We start from the raw sequence: 19,542 nt of genomic DNA, 5'->3' as shown, positions 1-19,542 counted from the left end.
ATTGCTCTTAAAAAATATTGGCAAATTTTAATTTGTTTCAGGTGTTATTGGTGTAACAACTCCACTTATATCTTGGATCAGCGGGTGACACTCTCCCCAATACTTGAGCACAAAATCTAAGGGGAGAGGCAATATAAAATAAAGGATACAATTCTAAAAGGTTGCCGAAGCGGAGAGGCCTGGGGTTATGTGTGCACAACTCATTGGAGGTAGCATGGCATGTTGAGAAAGCAGTTAATAAGACACACAGAATCCTCGACATTATGAATAGAGGCATAGAGTACAAAAGCAGGGAGGTTATGGTGAACATTAATAAAACACTGGTTTGGCTTCAACTGGAGTATTGCGCCCAATTCTGGGCACCACACTTTGGGAATGATGTGAAGGCATTAGAGAGAGTGAAGAAAAGATCTCCAAGAATGGTTCACAGGATGAGGGACTTTAGTCACAAGGTTAGTTTGGAGAAGCTGGGGCTGTTGTCCTTTGAGAATAGAAGGTTGGGGATTTGATAGAGTTGTTCAAAATCATGAGGGATCTGGATCGAGAGGTTAGAGAGAAACTGTTCCTATTGGAAGGTTTGAGAACCAGAGGATGCCAATTTAAGATGAATGGCTAAAGGACCTAGGGTGACATGAGGAAAATCTTATTTATGCAGCAAATGACTAGGATCTGGAATGCACTGCCTGAGGTTGTGGGGGAGGCAGGTTCAATCATGGATGTCAAAAGAAAATTGGGAAATTACCTGAAAAGAAAAATTTGGAAAAGCCGGGTGTGCGGGACTAGTTGAGTTGCTCTTGTAGAGAGCTGGCACAGAAATGACAGGCTGAATGGTCTCCTACTCTGCTGCAACCATTTTATGATTCTATGATCTAAGCTGACACTCCATTGCAGTACTGAGGGAGTGCTGCACTGCTGTAGGTATTATCTTTCGGATGAAATGTTAAACTGAGGCCCTGTATGCCTCTTGTGGACGTGAAAGATCCGATGTCACTATTCTAAAGAACAGCAGGGGAGTTATCCCTAGTGTCTTGGCCAATATTTACCCCTCAGTTAACATCACTAAAACCAATGAGCTGGTCATTTGATTAATTGTTATATGTGGGACCGTCCTGTGCACAAATTAGCTGCTGCATTTCCTAGGTTACAATGATGACAACACTTCAAAAGATGTGAAGGAAATATCATTTTCTTTCCTAATATTACTGCGGTATATTTTAAAGCAGGCTTGTGCGTGTGAGCGGCTGTGTGTGTATGTGTGTGCGTGTGTTGCGCATACTACTGACAGTCAGATTGCAAGGTTTGAATCATCAAAAGGGGTTGGGTGTAAAACAAGCATTTGAAATTGAGATGGCTAAACTAGGATTAAGTCTCAGCAGATAGTGTGAATGAAATTTGCATTTTTTGATAAGTTGAGAGGTTGTTTGATTTGCAAAGGGACATGATAAGATGTTTACAACTCGCAAGATAAATAAGGCAAAGTTATTAAGTTGATTTTTCCCGTAAGTGCTGGCCATAATGACAACATGAAAGAATTGTATATTCTGGGAAATGTAACTTACAAAGACAGGTTGAAACAATGGGATTTACAGATCAAAAGGGAAGAAATATATTTAAAGAAAGGTGGAAGGCTGTGTGGGGAGTGGTCGTGTGATATCCTGAAAGGTACTGTGTGAAACAGACTTGTGGGAAAAAGACTCTAGCCACCCTGCAGAAGTTTGCTGTTCCAGTAACCAAGGTTTTGTTAAAAGCCTTGGCATTCCATTGTTGAATGAGAGGGAGAAAGAAGCTGTGAAATCCCTCCCTTATAGCAACAGTGGATGCTTGTGGTAATATTGCTGGATGTTTTATCGATTAAGGGCAGGATTATTCAGCCGGCGTGCGGGGGCGGGCCCGACACGCCGGCGCGTAAGACGATGCACGATAACGTCGGGCGTGTGTCCCGATGTCATTGTGCTGAGTTTGGCGATGTTTTGTTCGGCAGGCGCGTGCCAGATTTGCTGATATGTAAACAGCCTATTAAGGCCATTAAAGAACTAATTAAGCTAATTATAAACGCTGCCTGTCCAACCTTAAGGTTTGCAGGCAGGCGAAAAGGCCAAGCGACCTTCCCGTTTTTTAGGAAACTTCATCCACGAGCGGGATGAGGTTTCCTAAAGCTTTTATTAAATAAATGAATTTTTTTTCATAAATATAAAAACATGTCCCATCTCATGTGACATAGTCACATGAGAGGACATGTTTAAATACATTTCTGAATATTTTATTTAATAATTTCAAAAGCCCTTCAATCTCCCTGAGGCAGCTCCATGCCTCAGGGAGATTGAAGCGCTCTTTTGTGCGCATACACAAAAAAGTGCTGGCCCTGACTCTCCCTCCTCCCTCCGCCCGCACAAGTAACGCTTTGAGTGCTACCGCTCATGTCTTACACTGGGCGGGCTTTAATTGGCTGGCCCGTGTAAAATGGCAGCGTGGAGCCCGCCCACTGCCTGAAAAATTCAGGCCTAAGAATCTATTCGGACTGTTGCCTTGATTTGGGAGTTTAGTTAAGTAGAAATCTTGTGAGAACCATTATAAAACTAAATGTAACTGTGGAACTGTGGTCATGTATATTTAAGTTTTCTTTCCTTTTGTTAATAAATGTTTTAATTTAATTTTTACAATCTCTAAAGGTGGTAAAGGACTCATTAATTCTGACTTCAGTGCACAAACCTTCGCGTAATAAATACAAATGGCAAAATCGTTATGACAGCTTGGCCAAATTTCCCTTTGGGATTTGGACAGCCTGGAAAATACCACGCTCTGTATCATAACAAAAAAATATTGTTCATTGCTGTAAAGCATTTTGGGACATATTCAGGTTATGAAAACTGCTATATAAACATAATTCTTCCTTTATTTTAACGTGGTTGTATTTGAATGAGTTCAATAGGTCTGAACTGAACCAATTCAAATAATTTCGGAAATTTGGAGAGCTGTTCTGATGTTTCACTGGATGATGTTGTATTTCGAATGCTAGACCAGGAACATCCCAGATTCATGCCTTATCTTTGGTTGAATAAGTTAATGTCAGCAGTGGTGGGACCACGGTGTTTTGCTCTATGCAGGAGTCAGATTCCCACTCCTGATCATAAGCAAATCATCTCTGCTGGAATAACATGTGGAAGTTGAGTGTAGAATGTGCTTGGTTTAGCTGGTTCTCCTTTGGGCATGATAATGCATGTTGAAATGTACCTCAAGAAAAGAAATGGCAATTTGGGCAAGATAACGGGGCTGTCGATGACTGAATAATTGTACTCTGCTGTTGTCAACAAGAAAGCAGTCATAAGAAGGAACTGCATGGACTGCAGCAGTTCAAGAAAGGGGCTCACCACCACCTTCTCAAGAGCAATTAGGGATGGGCCATTAATGCTGATGTAACCAGTGACACCCACAACCCATGAAAAAATTTAAAAAAAGATAAAGGTGAGTAATATGTAAAGAATAAGAAAAATATATCTAGCCACCCAAAAATATCAGTGTACTAAAACTGCCTGTTTTAACTTCTGCCAGGCTTCTCAACGTGCATAAGAACATAAGACATAGGAGCAGAAGTAGGCCATTCGGCCCATCGAATCTGCTCCACCATTCAATGAGATCATGGCTGATCTGATAATCCTCAACTCCACTTTCCTGCCTTTTCCCTATAACCCTTGATTCCCTGACTGATTAAAAATCTGATTATCTCAGCCTTGAATATACTTAATGACCCAGCCCTCACAGCCCGCTGCAGTAAAGAATTCCACAGATTCACTACCCTCTGAGAGAAGAAATTCCTCCTCATCTCTGTTTTAAATGGGTGACCCCCTACTCTGAGATTATGCCCTCTGGCCTGTCATGAAGAGCGATTAATGTCTGTAATGTTATTGGAAATTATTGTTAAATTGGAATTGTAGTCTTAATTATGTCTTAATTGGATTAAAGCCAGTTAGTCTGAGTGCTTTGATGTATAGTAGTTTTGAGATGTTAATTAGATGAATGTAGAAGGTAAAGTGTAAATTTGCATTTGTTGCATAAACTATTCAAAAGAATGGGTAAAATCTTGCACCTAGCTGGGAGATGCTAAGCAATGTGTTTATATTACTAATAAAATTAGTGGGATGAAAATGTTATTGTTAGAAGGTGTGACATTAACAGCCTAGAATACAATGGAAAATTTATATTCAAAGGGGAAGTTAGGTGTAAACAGAAAGGAGTTTGTGTGTGTAAATCAGAGGCAATGAAGATTTAACCAGCCTGTGAGCCTACAACTGTGTCTGCAAGGAACCTCATTTTGAATTCATAAGGTCAAATGTGCTTTGCCTGGTGTCTGTTTAAAATCAATGGGCAGAATTTTTCAAATGGCGGGCAGGCTCAGTGGGTGCTAACTGTGCAGGTGGGTGGAGGAGGGAAAGTCGGGGCCAGCAGTCTTTCGTGCATACGTGCGAAAGAGCTCTTCAGTCTCCCTGAGGCAGCTCCGTGCCTCGGGGAGATTGAATGGATATTCAAAAAATTAAATAAGAGGTTTAAAGATTTATTTAAACATGTCCCCTCATGTGACTGTCACATGAGAAAGGACATTTTTATATTTATGAAAATGTTTTAATTTATTTAATAAAAGCTTTAGGAAACCTCATCCCACTCTTGGATGAGGTCTCCTAAAAAATGTGAAGAATAAAGCTTGGGCTTTTCGCCTGCCCGAAAACCTTAAGGTTGGGCGGGCAATGTTAATAAGCACAATAATTACTATGTTAATGGCCTTGATAGGTTGTTTACATTTCGGCAGGTGCGGGACTGTGCGATGACATTGGGACGTACGCCTGACGTCATCTCGCGTCATTTTATGCATCAGCGTGTTGGGCCCGCCCCCACACGCCGACTGAAAAGTTCTGCTTAGTGGGTTATTGTTGCCTTGGTGAAGACTTACCTGGCAGTGATAAATTTGGGGATTTCACAGAATTACATGGTGCAGAAGAGGCCCTTTGGCCCATCGAGTCTGCACCGACACGTGAGAAACACCTGACCTACCTACCTAATTCCATTTACTGGCACTTGGCCCATAGCCTTGAATGTTATGATGTGCCAAGTGCTCATCCAGGTACTTTTTAAAAGATGTGAGGGAACCTGCCTCCACCACCCTCCCAGGCAGCGCATTCCAGACCGTCACCACCCTTTGGGTAAAAAAGTTTTACCTCACATCTCCCCTAAACCTCCTGCCCCTCACCTTCAACTTGTGCCCCCTCGTCGCTGACCCTTCAACTAAGGGGAACAACTGCTCCCTATCCACCCTGTCCATGCCCCTCATAATCTTGTACACCTCGATCAGGTCACCCCTCAGTCTTCTCTGCTCCAACGAAAACAACCCAAGTCTATCCAACCTCTCTTCATAACTTAAATGTTTCATCCCAGGCAACATCCTGGTGAATCTCCTCTGCACCCCCTCCAGTGCAATCACATCCTTCCTATAATGTGGCGACCAGAACTGCACACAATACTCCAGCTGTGGCCTCACCAAGGTTCTATACAACTTCAACATGACCTCCCTACTTTTGTAATCTATGCCTTGATTGATAAAGGCAAGTGTCCCATATGCTTTTTTCACCACCCCACTAACATGCCATTCCGCCTTCAGAGATCTATGGACACACATGCCAAGGTCCCTTTGTTCCTCAGTGCTTCCAAGTGTCATGCCATTCATGGAATACTTCCTTGTCAAATTACTTCTTCCAAAGTGTATCGCCTCACACTTTTCAGGGTTAAATTCCATCTGCCGCTTATCTGCCCATTTGACCATCTCGTCTATATCTTCCTGTAGCCCAAGACACTCAACCTCATTGTTAACCACCCGGCCAATCTTTGTGCCATCAGCAAACTTACTAATTCTCCCCCCCACATAATCATCTACGTCGTTTATATAAATGCCGAATAATAGGGGACCCAGCACAGATCCCTGTGGTACGCCACTGGACACTGGCTTACAGTCACTAAAGCATCCTTCTGTCATCACCCTCTGCCTCCAACAACTAAGCCAATTTTGAATCCACCTTTCAAAATATCCTGTATCCCATGTGCATGTGCCTTCTTTATAAGTCTCCCATGTGGGACCTTGTCAAAGGCTTTGCTGAATTCCATATAAACTACATCAATTGCACTACCCTCATCTACACACCTGTCACCTCGTCAAAAAATTCAATCAAATTTGTTAGGCATGACCTCCCTCTGACAAAGCCATGCTGACTATCCCTGATCAAGCCTTGTCTCTCCAAGTGGAGATAGATTCTTTCCTTCAGAATTTTCTCCAATAGTTTCCCGACCACTGACGTGAGACTCACTGGCCTGTAGTTCCCTGGCTTATCTCTACAACCCTTCTTAAATTTCGGAACCACATTAGCTGTTCTCCACTCCTCTGGCACCTCCCCCGTGGCCAGAGCCGAATTAAAAATTTGGGTCAGGGCCCCTGCGATCTGCTCCCTTGCCCCCCTCAGCAGTCTGAGACACAAATCATCCAGACCTGGAAATTTGTCCGCTATTAAGCCTGCCAACACCTCCAATACCTTGTCACTCCCGATATCAATTTGCTCAAGAACCTCGCAGTCTGTGTCCCCGAGTTCCATACCTTCATCCTCATTCTCTTGGGTGGAGACGGAAGTGAAGCATTCGTTGAACACTCTACCGATGTCCTCTGGCTCCACCCACAGATTGCCCCCTTGGTCCCTAATGGGCCCTAATCTTTCCCTGGTTATCCTCTTCCCATTGATATACTTATAACATATCTTGGGGTTTTCCCTACTTTTACCAGCCAGAGCTTTCTCATATCCCCTCTTTGCTCTCCTAATTGCTTTCTTAAGCTCCACCCTGCACTTGCTGTACTCCACTAATGCCTCCACTGATTTGCTCCCCTTGTACCTGCTAAAGGCCTCTCTTTTCCTTCTCATGGTATCCTGAATATCTCTGGTCATCCATGGTTCTCTGGGCTTGTTACTCCTTACTAACACCCTAGAGGGAACATGTTGAGCCTGTAACCTCCCCATTTCCTTTTTGAACGCCTCCCACTGCTCTTCTGTAGATTTCCCCACAAGTAGCTGTTCCCAGTCTACCTTGGCCAGATCCTGCCTTATTTTACTAAAATCCACTCTCCCCCAATCCAAAACATTTTTTTGCAACTTGTCTATTTCTTTGTCCATAACAAGCTTAAATTGTACCATGTTGTGGTCGCTTTCACTAAAATGCTCCCCCACCACCACCTCAGCCACCTTTCCGGCTCCATTCCTCAGAATTAGGTCCAGCGCTGCGCCGTCCCTTGTTGGGCGCTCTACATATTGACCTAAAAAGTTCCCCTGTACACATTTCAAGAAATCCACTCCATCCATAGAACCATAGAAAAGTTACAGCACAGAAGGATGCCATTCGGCCCATCTTGTCCATGCCAGCCTGAGGACACCCAGGTGCCCTTTCTAATCCCACCTTCCTGCACCCAGCCCATAGCCCTGCAGCTCATAGCACTTTAGGTGCAGATCCAGGTACTTTTTAAAAGAGTTTAAAGTTTCTGCACCACCACCAACTTGGGCAGTGAATTCTAGACACCCATGACCCTCTGTGTAAAAAAGTTCCTCCTCATGTCCCCCCTACACCTTCTGCCACTTATCTTGAATTTATGTCCCCTGGTTCTAGAATTCTCCACCAACGGAACAATTTTATCCTGTCCACTCTATCTATTCCCCTCATAATTTTGTACACCTCAATCAAGTCACCTCTCAGCTTTCTTTGTTCTAAGGAAAACAACCCCAACCTATCCAATAGAACAGTTCTGTTGAGGGGTCATTCAGACTCGAAACGTTAACTGTGTCCCTCTCTGCAGATTCTGCCAGACCTGCTGAGTTTTTCCAGGTATCTTTGTTTTTGTTTTGGATTTCCAGCATCCGCAGTTTTTTGCTTTTATCTTCCAACCTGTCCAATCTCTCCTCATAACTACACTTTTTTAACCCTGGCAACATTCTTGTAAACCACCTCTGCACTCTCTCCAGAGCTAGTATGTCCTTCCTGTAATGTGGTGACCAGAACTGCACACAATACTCCAGTTGTGGCCTCACCAGTGTTTTATACAATTCCAACATTATATCCTTACTTTTATATTCTATACCTCTGCCAATGAAGGTGAGCATTCCATATGCCTTCTTTACAACCTTGTCTACTTGAACTGCTGCCTTCAAGAACCTGTGTACTTGTACGCCAAGATCTCTCACTTCATCTACCCCTCTTAGTATATTCCCATTTATTGTGTAATCCCTGTAACTGTTTGACCTCCCTAAATGTATGACCTCACACTTCTCTATGTTAAAATCCATCTGCCACTTTACCGCCCACTCCACCAACCCATCTATATCGTTTTGGAGATTATGGCTATCCTCTGCACTATCCACTACTCGGCCAATCTTTGTGTCATCGGCAAATTTCCCAATCGTGCCCCCCACGTTCACGTCCAAATCGTTAATATACAACACAAACAGCAAGGGTCCCAACACTGAGCCCTGTGGAACACCACTTGAGACAACTTTCCATTCGCAAGGGCATCCATCGACCATTACCCTTTGTTTCCTGTTACAAAGCCAACCTTTTATCCAGTTTGCCACATTAGCCTGAATCCCATGGGCTTTTACTTTTCTGACCAATCTGCCATGTGGGACCTTGTCAAATGCCTTGCTAAAATCCATGTACACAATATCCAATGTACTACCTTCATCAACTCTTCCTGTCACTTCCGCAAAGAATTCAATCAAATTTGTGAGGCAAGACCCTCCTTTAACAAATCCATGCTGACCATCCCTGACTAGTCCATGCCTTTCTACATGACAGTTAATCCTATCTCTCAGGATTGATTCTACTAATTTGCTCACCACAGATGTAAGACTAACTGGCCTGTAATTGTTTGGCATTTCCTTTGATCCCTTTTTAAACAATGGAACTACATTTGCATTTCTCCAGTCCTCTGGTACTTCCCCTGTATCTAGTGAAGATTGGAAAATCATCCTCAAAGCATCTACTATCTCCTCCTTGACTTCCTTCAGCAGCCTCAGAAAGAATCCGTCTGTCCCTGGTGGCTTATCAACTTTCAAGGATTTCAACCCTTCGAGCACTTCCTCTCTCTTTATGACTATCTGTCCAATATCTTGCAGTGTTCCTCCTGGACTGCTATATCTACATCCTCCCTTTCCTTTGTAAACATGGAGACAAAATATTCATTCAAAACCCTTCCCACAGCCCCTGCATCTACACACAAGTTTCGATCTTCATCTCTGATAGTTCCCACTTTTTCCTTAACTAACCTTTTAGCATTAACGTATTGGTAAAACATCTTTGGGTTACCTTTAACTTTACTTGTTAATCTTTTTTCATGCCCTCTCTTTGATTTCCTTATTTCCTTTTTTGCTTTGTCCCTGCACTTCCAATATTCGTCTAGGCTATCTGCAGTGCTTAGTTCTTTGCGCCTATCGTACGCTTTCTTTTTCTGTTTGATCTTCCCTTCTATTCTTCTAGACAATCAGGGGGGTCTAGATTTGGCAGTACCACTCTTATTTTTGTAGGGGACATGTCTACTTTGTACAATTAGTGCTTCCCACTGGTTTTCCAATGTTTTATCCTCCAGCAATGCTGTCCAGTCCACCTCAGCCAAGTCCCTTCTCATTTCTGCAAAATTTGCCTTCCCCCAGTTCAAGACTTTTACTCCTGCCTTATCTCTGTCCTTTTCCATGGTAATGCTAAATCTAACTGAATTGTGATCACTGTCCCCGATATGGTCACCAACTGTCACTTCACCCACTTGCCCTTCTTCGTTCCCCAAGACTAGGTATAGAATTACATCTCCTCTCATTGGGTTTGTCACTAATTGGTTGAAAAACTTTTCCTGGGCACACTGCATTAATTTTTCTCCCTCAGTGCCCCTTATATTGTTTGAATCCCAGTTGACATTACGATAGTTGAAGTCTCCTACTATTATTGCCCTCTTGTTCTTACAAGCAGAAATTTGCCTACATATTTGTTCTTCTATCTCCCTTTCACTATTTGGGGGTCTGTAGTATACTCCCTGTAGTGTGACTGCCCCTTTTTTATTTCTAAGCTCAATCCATAAAGCCTCGTTTCTTGACCCATATAGTATGTCATCCTTCTCAAAACTGGAATTGATTCTTTAACCATTAGTTCTACCACCCCACCCCCCCCACCCCTCCTTTTTTATTTCCTACCCTATCGTGTCTGAAGACTCTATAACCAGGGATATTAAGCTGCCAGTTTTGTCCCTTCTTTAGCCAGATCTCCGTTATAGCAATGACATCCTGCTGCCATGTGTCTACCTGTGTCCTTAACTCATCTACATTGTTTGTAATACTCCTTGCATTGAAGTATAAACAGTTTAACCCCGTCAATTTCCCTTGCTGGACACTTTTTAAACTTTGCTTCTCCTGTAACTCCATGTCTATCACAACGTCCCTAGCTAATGTTCTACCTCCATTTTTCTGATCTGAATCTGACCTATCTGATCCTACTCCTGGGATCCCATCCCCCTGCCACACTAGTTTAAGTACTTCCCAATAGAACTAGCAAAAGCCCCTGCAAGGACACGGGTCCCAGCTCTGCCTGGGTGCAGCCCGTTTGGTTTGTACAGGTCCCACCTTCCCCAGAACCGGTCCCAGTGCCTTAAGAATCTGAATCCCTCCCGGCTACACCATCTCTCCAGCCACGTGTTCATTTGGTCTATCCTCTTATTCCAGCTCTCGCTAGCACGTGGAACTGGGAGTAACCCTGAGATTACTACATTTGAGGTCCTGCATTTTAATTTATCTCCCAGCTTCCTGTACTGAGTTTGCAGGTCCTCATCCCTTAGTTTACCTATGTCGTTGGTACCAATGTTTACCACGACCACTGGCTGTTTACCTTCCCTCCCCAGAATGTCCTGCAGCTGATCCCTGACATCCTGGACCCTGGCACCAGGGAGGCAACATAGCATCCTTGATTCACGTTTGCGGCCAGAGAAGCGTCTGTCTGTGCAACTAGCTATTGAATCCCCTATCACTATAGCCCTGCCACTTGTTTTCTTCCCGCCCCTCTGAGCAGCAGAGCCACCCACGGTGCCGTGAGTTTGGCTGTTGCTGCTTTCCCCTGAGAGGCCAACCCCGCAACAGTATTCAAAGCGGTATATCTGTTAGAGAGGGGGATGACCACAGGGGACTCCTTCACTCCCTTCCTGAGTCTTTTACTGTTCCTGATGGTCACCCTTTCCCTTTCTGCCTGTGTAATTTTCACCAGTGGTGTGACCAGCTTGCTCAACGTGCTACCCATGACTTGCTCAGCATCGCGGATGCTCCACAATGAGTCCACCCGCAGCTCCAGCTCTGATATCTGGTTAGCTAGAAGCTGCATTTGGTCACACCTTCCGCACACATGTTCACCAGGGATGCTCATTTCCCACATCCTGCAGGAGGACCATATCACGGGTGTGAGTTCTCCTGCCATGATGTCCCTCTCGATTAAGCTAATTACTCCCTTAAAAAAAATATGCTAGCTCGGGGCCTTATTTATGTTAGCTAGGAACCTTGCTTATTGACTAATTGTACAGTACTACTCTATACTTTTTTAAATTTTTGTTTAGCTCCTACCTCAGTATTAAGCAATGAATTACTTTAATAGATTGAAAAAAAAACTCACCAGGATTTACTCACCAATCAGCTGCTTTTTTTAAAATCCACTTTCGGAAGAGTGTCCCTCGCAGGTCTGGTGCACTCCTGAAGGTACTGTCTCTCCCCCTCTCTGTTTTTTTTTGGTTTTAACCCTTAACACTATGTCTATCCCAATTAATGTTGGGAAGGTTGAAATCACCTAATATAATTATCCTATTGTTATTGTTTTTACACACCTCTGCAAATTGTGCACATACTTGCTCCTCAATTTCGTGCTGACTATCTGGGGGGTCTATAATAAACACCTAACAATGTGGCTGCCCCTTTTTTATTCCTAAGCTTTACCCACAAAGCTTCATTCGATGCTCCCTCCAAGATATCATCTCTCCTTACTGCAGTAACTGACTCTTTAACTAATAATACAATGCCTCCTCCTCTTTTACCCCCTCCCTTGTCTCGCCTGAAGATTCTATATCCCGGAATGTTGAGCTGCCAATCCTGCCCCTCCCTCAACCACGAATCTGTGATGGCTACTATATCACAATTCCACATGTCAATCCTCAATCTTAACTCATCCCTTTAATACTCCTGGCATTAAAGTAGAGGCCATCCAGCTTTGCCTTACTCCCCTGAAACTTAATGCAGCTGTACTCTCTCTGACTTGATTGTTTTACTGTATTATGATGTGTCCCTATTCTGCTAACATTCTGTGTCCCGCCCCCTGCCGAATTAGTTTAAACTCCTCCCAACAGCACTAGCAAACCCTCCCGCAAGGATGTTACTCCCACTCTGGTTCAGATGTAGCCCAGCCCGCTTGCACAGGTTCCACCTTCCCCAGGAACGTTCCCAGTGATCCAGGAATCTCAAACCCTCCCTCCTGCATCAACCCTTAAGCCACGTATTCATCTGCGCTATTCTCCTATTTCTGTGCTCGCTAGCATGTGGCACTGGGAGTAATCCAGAGATTGCAACCCGAGTGGTCCTGCTTTTCAGTCAAAGAGACTCCCTCCTCCATCCCCATCCCCTTTCCGTTTCTTCCCCCTCCCTTTTGTTTTTTCCAATAATTTATATAGATTTTTCTTTTCCCACCTATTTACATTATTTTTAAATTTATACCTTTTATGCCCTGTTAGTCTTATTTCACCCCACCTCCACTAGAGCTGTACCTTGTGTGTCCTGCCATCCATTCTTAATTAGCACATTCTCTTAGATAATATCACCACCTTCAACACCTCTTTGTCCTTTTGTCTGTGACATCTTTTGATTATCTGCTCCTATCGCTGCTTGCTTGTCCCTACAACCACCACCCACCAACTTCTCTCTCCCCAACGCCCCCCCACCTTAAACCAGCTTATATTTCACCCCTCTCCTAATTTTACGCAGTTCTGTTGAAGGGTCATGAGGACTCGAAACGTCAACTTTATTCTTCTCCGCCGATGCTGCCAGACCTGCTGAGTTTTTCCAGGTAATTCTGTTTTTGTTCTGCTTTTCAGTCTGCTGCCTAACTCACTGAATTCTTGATGCAAGACCTCATCCTTCTTCCTACCCATGTCATTGGTATCAACGTGTACCATGACTTTTGCCTTATCACCCTCCCCCTTCAGGATGCTCTGCAACCATTCAGTGACATCCGGGACCCTGGCACCAGGGAGGCAACAAACCATCCTGGAGTCACGTTGATGGCCACAGTAGCACCTATCTATTCCCCTGACTATAGAATCCCCTATTACAATTGCTCTTCCTCTCTTTCTCCCCTCCTGCACAGACAGGCTGCTTGTGGTGCCAGAAGCTTGGCTGTCTGCATTCCCTGGAGGAACCAGCGCCCTCATCAGCCTCCAAAATGGAATGCCAATTTGCAAGCGGGACCACAGGGGAATCCTGAACTACCTGCCTATTTCTCTTGGACTACCTGATGGTCAACCATCCCCTTCCTTCCTCAAGTCCCTTCAGCTGCGATGTGACCACCTTTCTAAACATGCTATCTACGACGCTCTTAGACTCGCGGATGCTCCACAGTGTCCCTAGCCGCCGTTCCATCTCTGAAACCTGAGCTTCCAGGTGCTGCAGCTGGACACACTTCCTGCACACATGCTGGTCCCGAGCGCTGGAAATGTTCCTGGCTTCCCACATGGAGCACGAGCACACCACGGCTTTAAGCTCTCCTGCCATGACTTATCCCTTTAAATTAAACATGTTAAATGAATTACTCTGGCACCCTTCTTTCCTGATGCTCGTTACTACAGAATATACAAACTATAAACCTCAAAAAGACCTTAAACTATAAGCGATAAAAGTAGTAAATACTTACCCGACGTTACCCACCACTTACCAGTCATTTCTCTCCCTTGTAGCCTCTACTGCTGCAGCAGGGCAAGACTACTCTCTGAAGATTTAAGAAGTTGGATAGCAAGGAAAAAAATGCAAAGAGCACCTCTTCCCCTCTGCACAGAATTCCCACTGTGCACCAAATTGCCAATACCCACACTCACTCTGGCTGTGTCTCACTCAAGATGAGGTCTCTCCCCTGCCCGTGTGCAAGCACGCTGATTTGTTTAAAAGTTATTAAGATAGAAATTTGTAGACATGTGTATGTGTTTAATTTGTTGTTAACTTAATATATCACAGGATCACAGAATCACACAGTGCAGAAGAGGCCCTTTGGCCCATTGAGCCTGCACCGACACGTGAGAAACACCTGACCTACTTACCTAATCCCATTTACCAGCACTTGACCCATAGCCTTGAATGTTATGACGTGCCAAGTGCTCATCCAGGTAGTTTTTAAAGGATGTGAGGGAACCCGCCTCCACCACCCTCCCAGGCAGCACATTCCAGACCAACACCACCCTCTGGGTAAAAACGTTTTTCCTCACATCCCCCCCAAACCTCCTGCCTCTCACCTTGAACTTATGTCCCCTTGTGACTGAACCTTCAACTAAGGGGAACAACTGCTCCCTATCCACCCTGTCCATGCCCCTCATAATCTTGTACACCTCGATCAGGTCTTCTCTGCTCCAACGAAAACAACCCAAGTCTATCCAACCTCTCTTTGTAACTTAAATGTTTCATCCCAGGCAACATCCTGGTGAATCTCCTCTGCACCCCCTCCAGTGCAATCACATCTTTTCTATAATGTGGCGACCAAAACTGCACGTAGTACTCCAGCTGTGGCCACACCAAGGTTCTATACAACTCCAACATGACCTCCCTACTTTTGTAATCTATGCCTCGATTGATAAAGGCAAATGTCCCATATGCCTTTTTCACCACCCCACTAACATGCCCCTCTGCCTTCAGAGATCTATGGACACACACGCCAAGGTCCCTTTGTTCCTCAGAACTCCCTAGTGTCATGCCGTTCATTGAATACTTCCCTGTCAAATTACTCCTTCCAAAGTGTATCACCTCACACTTTTCAGGGTTAAATTCCATCTGCCACTTATCTGCCCATTTGACCATCCCATCTATATCTTCCTGTAGCCCAAGACACTCAACCTCATTGTTAACCACCCGGCCAACCTTTGAGTCATCCACAAACTTACTAATCCTCCCCCTAACATAGTCATCTCTGTCGTTTATATAAATGACGAATAATAGGGGACCCAGCACAGATCCCTGTGGTACACCACTGGACACTGGCTTCCAGTCACGAAAGTCATCACCCTCTGTCTCCTACAACTAAGCCAATTTTGAATCCGCCTCATCAAATTACCCTGTAACCCAAGTGCACTTGCCTTCTTTATAAGTCTCCCTTGTGAGACCTTGTCAAAGGCTTTGCTGAAATTCATATAAACTACATCAACTGCACTACCCTCATCTACACACCTGGTCACCTCCTCAAAACTATATGTTTAATTTAGCTTTATATAAAAAAACCTCTTTAGGCTTGGTGGTTTTATTCCTGAATTCAAGCTGTATCTTAAATATACCAATTGAAAATATAGATTATGACAGTTTTTCAGGTTTCCCTCTGGGATTTAAACAACTCAGCCTTTACCAACTGTTGTGTCATAACAGGCTCTCGACTCTCCCACAAAGGAAAACAACCTCTCAGCATCTACCCTGTCAAGCCCCCTAAGAATCTTATATGTTTCAGTAAGGCACCTCTCATTCTTCTAAACTCTAATGTGTACAGGCCCAACTTACTCAACCTCTCCTCATATGAAAATCCCTCCATACCTGGGATCAACCTAGTGAACCTTCTCTGGATTGCCTCCAATGCCAGTATATCTTTCCTTTGATAAGGGGACGAAAACTGTTCACAGTATTCTAGGTGTGGTCTAACTAGTGCCTTGTATAGTTTTAGCAAGACTTCCCTATTTTTATACTCCATTCCCTTTGAAATAAAGGCCAATATTCCATTTGCCTTCCCTATTACCTGTTGAACTTGTATGTTTGCTTTATAGGATTCATGTACGAGGACTCCAAAATCCTCCTGCACAGTAGCTTTCTGCAGTCTTTCTCCATTTAAATAATATTCAGCTCCCCTATTCTTCCTGTCAATATGCATAACCTTACATTTTCACACATTATATTCCATCTACCAAGTTTTTGCCCACTTATTTAATCTGTCTGTATCCCTCTGTAGACTCTTTGTGTCATCCTCATCACTTGCCTTCCCACCTATTTTTGTGTCATCCGCAAACTTGACGATAGTACATTCATTTCCCTTATCTAAGTTATTAATATATATTATAAATAATTGTGGCCCCAGCGTTGATCCCTGTGGCACTCCACTAGTTACAGGTTGCCATCCTGAAAATAACCCCCTTATTTCAACTTTCTGTCTTTTATTAGTTAGCCAATCCTCTATCCATGCTAATATCCTACCCCCAACGCCATGGGCTCTTATCTTATTAAGTAGCCTTATGTGTGATACTTATCAAACGCCTTTTGAAAATCCAAATATATTACATTTACTGGCTCCCCTTTATCTATCCTGGTAATTACCTTCTCAAAGAATTCTAATAAATTTGGCAAACTGTTCGAAATACTTCTTTCACAGGAAAAGGACAAATTAATCTGTACCGCTCAGTGACTGCTGACAGAACAACATTGACATGGCCCTGGAATTGCAAAGAAAGTAGGTTCACAGTGCACTTTAAATTATTCTGAAGCACCTTTTTTATTGGGATATTGCCATCAACCAAAAATGGAATAGGGTCATTGCATCAAATCTTTAAGGCCTATTTTATTCTATATCTTACACTGGCACTCAACCAGTAAGAAGTGCAGAGTTTAACTCCAGTCACTTAAAAAAAAAATCTGGCGTGAATTTAAGAGTTAGTGACTTAAAAATATCTTGTAACTTTTATCTGGACTGAGCTGCTTTCTATGTGTTTCTTTTAACTAAAAAAAATCCTAAAAAATTTAAGAAGTTAAACTCTTGGTTGTCATACAACTAATGGAAAGCACGTCAGTGTACACATCCTGCGCTCTCTGATTAAATGTCATATGCTACATAGTGCATAAATAGTCTTGTCTTGATGCTCAGAATTGATGCCTGTGAAATTGTAGTTTTAATGATAAATCTGTCAAAATGTTGGTAACAGTGGCTAACCTCATCCTGGCTTTAGTGCATTACTGCGTTTAAATACCAACAGAATTGCTTCAATCAAGTATGACTAGTATATTTTTCTATGAAGATTTGTACGAATTAAGCATGCTTGGACTATGGAAATTAGTATTGGATGATAAGCATTTGTGAAAATTGCATTTAAATAATTTCTTGGAGTGCATGATGTTCCAGAAGCAATAGTACTTGTCACTAAATAGGTAGATAGAATCATATAAACATTATTATGATTATTAAACATTATTAAATTTTACTATTTGTTAAAAGCTTTTCAGAGATACAATATTTATTTAAAATCTTAAAATTTGATGCATTTGATAACCGCCGTCAGGGCCTGGTATTAATACAGCCCCAGAGGGAGTGTTCTCGGAGAGACTGCTGCCATATGAAATAAGGTGACATAAAACAATGCATATCAGAACAAGAAACAGCAAATATATACCTGATGGAAGGGTATCAATTAACATTTAATGTTTGGTCTAATTATTGATCATGATTAGAATCACGTATGGTTTAGTACTGAGGCTGCATTCAGAATATTGTGTGCAATTTTGGATGCATTGTCTTCACAGCAACATGACACAATGGAGAGGGCTCAAAGCAAAGATGTTCTTAGGTCTGGGAAATCTCAGTTCAGAGAAGAAACTTAAAAGAGTTGAGCTCACTTTCATTGGTGAAAAGATGGAATGTAGTTCAAATATTTCATGTCTTTGAAATACTGGGAGGCATAGATAGTAATTTGTGCTATTTTAATTGCAGCATGAGGGTACAAGTTAGAAATTCAGTGTTAACACTTCTGACTTATTTTCTATTTCCTCAAGAAATGCAGTGGTCCTAGGACTGACCCCTAGGCATACCTTACTCCAGTCTGTCTGAAAAACAATTTTTACCGCTGTTCTGTGTTTCCTGCCAATTGGCCAACTTTATATCAATGCTGCCACTGTCCCATGGATATATTAAGGGCAAATCATGTTTAACTAACTTGATTGAATTTTTTGATGAGGTAACAGAGCAGGCTGATGAGGATAATGCAGTTGATGCAGTGGGTGTAGGTTTCCAAAAGGGTGTTTCCAATAGTGCCACATAATGGGCTTGTCTGTAAAGTTAGAGCCTATGGAATCAATATTTTTCTTCATTGTAGAAGACACAGATAACATCCCAGAAATATTTGTAAACCAAGAGGTGATAGGGAGGGAGGAACTTAAAACAATTACAATCACCAGGGAAAGGGTACTGAGAAAACTATTAGAACTAAAGGCCGACAAGTCCTCAGGACCTGATGGACTTCATCCTAGGGTCTTAAAAGAAGTGGCTGCACAGATAGTAGACACATTGGTTGTGATTTTCCAAAAATTGCTAGATTCTGGAAAGGTGCCATCAGATTGGAAAATAGTAAATAACTCCTCTGTTCAAGAAAGGAGGGAGACAGAAAGCAGGAAACTGTAGGCCATTTAACCTAACACCTGTCATAGGGAAATTGCTAGAATCTATTATTAAGGTTGTTATAGCAGGGCACTTAGAAAATCTTAATGTAATCAGGCAGAGTTAATATGGTTTTGTGATAGGGAAATAATGTTTAACTAATGTATTAAAGTTCTTTGAGGAAGTAACAAGCAATGTGGATAAAGGGGGACCTGTAGATGTGGTGTACTTGGATTTCAAAAAGGCATTTGATAAGGTGCCACATCAAAGTTTACTGCACAAGATAAGATCTCATGGTGTAGGGGGTAACATGTTAGCATGAATAGAGGATTAGTTAGCTCACAGGAAGCAGAGAGTTTTCAGTTGGCAAGCTGTAACTGGTGGAGTGCCACATGGATCTGTGCTGGGTCCTCAACTATTTACAATCTATATCAATAACTTGGATGAAGGGACCAAATGTATGGTTGTCATGAAGATATTAATGTATATAATGTTATTGGAAATTATTTTAAATTGGACTTGTGTCTGTGAGTGTGTGTGTCTTAATTGGATTAAAGCCAGCTAGCTGGGTGTTTTGATGTATAGTAGTCTTGAGATGTAAACAATAAGGTAAAGAGTACATTTGCATTTTGTTGAATAAACCATTCAAAGACTGGAGGTGAAATCTTGCACTTAGCTAGAAGACACTAAGCAATATGTTTGTTACTAATAAAATTGGTATTATGAAAGGGGTTTTATTGTTAGAAGAGGTGGAGTTCAAAGGGCCTGATGATACAATGAGATTTTACATTCAAAGGGAAGGCTAAGTATACACAGAAGAATTTTATGCGTGGAAGTCAGAGGCATGGAAGACCTAAGCCA

General features: G+C 42.7%; 1 protein-coding gene across 7 annotated transcripts in view; it reads left to right on the top strand.

The window, feature by feature from the left end:
• tpk1 (thiamin pyrophosphokinase 1) overlaps positions 1-19,542 on the top strand; it is a 369,053-nt gene that overhangs the window by 66,161 nt on the left and 283,350 nt on the right. The gene's annotated exons all lie outside the window — the stretch shown is intronic.

This window comes from Cetorhinus maximus, chromosome 3 (genome assembly GCF_964194155.1).
Source record: "Cetorhinus maximus chromosome 3, sCetMax3.hap1.1, whole genome shotgun sequence".
Lineage (NCBI taxonomy): Eukaryota > Metazoa > Chordata > Chondrichthyes > Lamniformes > Cetorhinidae > Cetorhinus > Cetorhinus maximus.
Note: the sequence above shows the minus strand (reverse complement) of the source record. Positions and strands in the feature narration are given on the sequence as shown.